The sequence below is a fragment of the Gossypium arboreum genome, chromosome 4 (assembly GCF_025698485.1).
Source record: "Gossypium arboreum isolate Shixiya-1 chromosome 4, ASM2569848v2, whole genome shotgun sequence".
Classification (NCBI taxonomy): domain Eukaryota; kingdom Viridiplantae; phylum Streptophyta; class Magnoliopsida; order Malvales; family Malvaceae; genus Gossypium; species Gossypium arboreum.
The window spans coordinates 109718811-109722630 of record NC_069073.1 but is presented as its reverse complement, the minus strand read 5'-3'; the positions used below and the strand labels follow the sequence as shown (position 1 = coordinate 109722630).

At 28.4% G+C, this 3820-nt stretch overlaps 1 non-coding gene across 1 annotated transcript; it reads right to left on the bottom strand.

Annotated features, from left to right (window-relative positions):
- Positions 1–279: 279 nt before the first annotated feature.
- Positions 280–386, bottom strand: LOC128291989 (small nucleolar RNA R71). Its single transcript, XR_008281973.1, has one exon. It is a non-coding gene; the product is annotated as a small nucleolar RNA R71 (small nucleolar RNA).
- Positions 387–3820: the final 3434 nt, after the last annotated feature.

The window sequence follows — 3820 nt, the reverse complement described above, 5'->3', positions numbered from 1 at the left end:
GTACTATATCTTATTTCGAGTACTAATTAGATCTTTTGGTGTTTAGGTTAAAATTAATCTAGCACTAGCCTCCATTGGGTACGATCCTTGGAGTACTTACCCACTCCCTTGTAACTATATTACAAATGTACCCGTATGCTTACTGATACCGCCTCATATATATATATATATATATGTATATATATATATCTTTTTACACAGGGACCAAGGTCTATTACGACATGGGATGAGCTCGTTGGAAAGTATTTATAGAAATTCTTCCCTATTAGTAAAGCGGTTCAACTAAGAAGAGAAATCGTTGTTTTTAGACAGTTGGAAGGTGAAAGTTTTCACGAGGCTTGGGAACACTTTAAAACATTGATTTAGAAATGACCGCACCACGGATTCTTCGAGTGGATGCAATTACAGGTGTTTTACAATGGGTTGGATGCAAATGCAAGGTCCAGATTAGACAGAGCAGTAGGAGGAGCTCTTATGAACAGAACGTACGAGGATGGTACAAAATAATTGAAAACATGACATTGTACTCCTATTAATGGCCCATTAAACAATTCACATATGGCCAGAAACCTACTATGGTAAAAGCTATTCAAGAATATGAAAAGTACTAACAGTTAGTGGATAGACTTAACTGCATTGAATATGCTAATAATACACCGTTTATGTATGGAGGAGACAAACTGCTCTTCCATTATATCAGTACTCCTACCGAGGATGTGAATTATATCGAAAATAGAGGTGGAAACCCATATTCAAATACCTACAATCCCGAATAGAGAGATCACCTGAACCTAAGATGGGGAGGAAATCAAGGAGGTAATAGTTCAAATCAAGCTAAAAATACTATTACCCTCCTTATTTGCAGAAACCTCAAGGTAAAACCAACCCAAGTGACCATAATGTATATAGTTAATGTCTGGATAGAATCGAGGGAGAAATGTAGTCAATGAGAACAGACATAAAGCAGGTGCAGTCTAACTACACCAACTCTACAAGGATATTGACTAAACTTGAAAATTAAATGGGCCAATTGATGAACATGATGGGGGATATCAAAAGACAAATTGATGAGCATGATGGGTGACAAAATTTGTTGAGATACCATTGAGTTGATTACTCGACGTACGATTTGTTTTTCGTGCACATGTTAGGTTATATTCAAAATAATGAATTTCGACTTCAGTATCCAAAGAAGATCCTGAACTCAGCAATGTTAGTGTATTTGCGTTTTCGAATAGTTTGGCATGTACCTATTTAGATGAGTCACTGTTAATATACATATATTTATGTTTATATGAACTTAAGTATAAAATTAGTATTTATTGAATTTATTTAATAGTGTTATTATATACTCATAAGTAAGTTATATGAATTGTAATGTATTCGTATATAAATTACTTGTAGTTACCTTGGCAACAGATGTGACACACTGTAGCTCGGACTCGGCGATCAAGTTGAATATGGGGTGTTATAGTAACATTCTAACTTCTGATCAGGGAGTGAGTCATAGCATTCCAATTCCACAAATTTCTGAAAATGAGGCGAAAAGTGCCTTCTTCAGTATGATGAGTTAGTAATTTACCGAGTTTATGCGAGCCAACCTTGCGGCTTTGCAAATGAAAATATCTTATTAATAATTTTTATTATTTTTTCTATAAAATGTTGTTAGCTTTTAAAAGAGTTTTGTTATAATAATAACAAATGATCATTTTTTTTTATCTTTGATTATTTTTTAATTCTTTAAAATAGTTGACATAAGCTTATTTATCTTAAACTTTGGCACTAGTTTCTTCTTCTTATAGTCACATGTGTCTTCATCTATTTTACAGTTTGATACCAATTTTGTTCGGGCTGGAGATGGTACTTAAGTAAAACTTTTCCAATAAGGATAACTTTAAGATTTGAACTTGATTCAAATGCCTAGGAAAGAAGTCCACTTCCACTCTTTCTAGCTTTTGACACTTTTTACAATGAAGTATACATAAAATCATTAGAATCTAAAAAGGGATAAATATCAACTTTATACATAAACTTTGATCCAATGTGCAATTTGATACATGAACTTTGATTTAGTGCAATTATACACATGAAACTTGAATTGTGGTTCATGTATATACATGACCAACTGATTTTACATTAATATTTATCCGGATCTAAAAAAGTCTTTAAGTATACTCTCCATGTGGATTCCTTTTATATTTAAATTTTTATTTTCAATATTTTTGTCTCTTTATTTTTAATTTGAAAATTGAAATTTAATTGATAATATCTTAAAAGAAGTTTCATTAATTTAAATTATGCATCATTTATAAAATAAAAATTTATCACATAGTAAATGTAAAATCACATAAAAACCATGAGAATCAATTCTTTATTGGCCCAACAAAGTCTAGGTTCCTCTTCATTGTGAGACCCTCGGTGTGTATTGATGGATTTCACTTATACCGCCAAAATAATATTTTTTAAGAAAAAATGAGTTTGTTTAATATAGACCTTTAGTAATTAATGCCTTGGTAATAAATTATGCGTAGCATATTTTACTTTCAAGATATATATACATATATTAATAAATTTATTTAATATATATTAAATAATTTAATTAGCAGATATATAATGTGCAACATTGATTAATAATTTATATTTGAAATTTATTTAATATTTATAAATAATTTTCGATTGAGTTTTTGTTCGATTAGTATGCTCATTGTTAACGATATAAAAAGATGTGAGCTTAAATGTGTTGAAGCGCATTATGCTCCTATTTATGGGTTAGGAAGGATTATGGATAATTCTAAGTAGAACACTCGAATAATTTACCGCCCTAGATTTATAATTAAAAAAAAACATTTCAAATCAAAATTCAAAATTTTATTTATTTATTTCAATTAAAATTAAAAATGTCACATTTTTTTAAATGTTTATTGTTTTAAAATGTATTTATATATATTTTTTTATAATTTTATATCACTTTTTCACCTTAAATACTAAACAATATTATTTGGTGGAGAAAAAAAAAAGCATTTTGAAATCCTATTTTCTTAAACCAAGTTTTTTGTTTTTCTAATCCTAAGTTTTGTCTTGATGCCCCAAGTTGAAAAAGTAGGAAAAGGATAGGGAAGGAAAGCGTTATTCAACTTTTCTTCTTCAATCGTCAAATTAACATACATTTTTAGTCATCTTTGTTCTACCTCTTCTGTCAAATCTGTTCCTTTTTATTTTTATTTTATAGTAATCAATGTGCTTTACGTAATGACGCTCCTTTTTATCTTTTTGACCGAATCAAAACCTTTCTCCAACTTCACAACAATAATAATAAACCCTCAAATTAAAAGAAAAAAACAGTTTGTTCAGTTGTTGCTAAATGCTAATTATGAGATGACTGAATGAAAGTCACAGCTATACCTACCAAATAAAATCCGCTTGTGCGCAATGCACCCCATGGAAGGATAACTAGGAAAAGCCGCCACATATATATAATTATGATTTACATTTTTCAAAATAATCAACACTAGTAATAATCCCATGCTATAATTATGGTTTATAAATATTGTATATTAATCAATTAAATACTTATTAATTTATTTTTAATTATCTTTTATTTAATATTTTTTAAATAAGAATAATTTAATCAGTGATTAATAATAAATTTGTTCTATATTAACGTTTTTTTTTAAATTACTTATTTTAATTTTTATTTTATTGTATTAAACTATAACTAATATATTATATTTTTAACTTAAAAATTAAAATTTATAAAATTTTATTTAAGGCCGTTCTTAAATTTACTTGCAAATTATTTTTGGATAAATCATTTTAAATA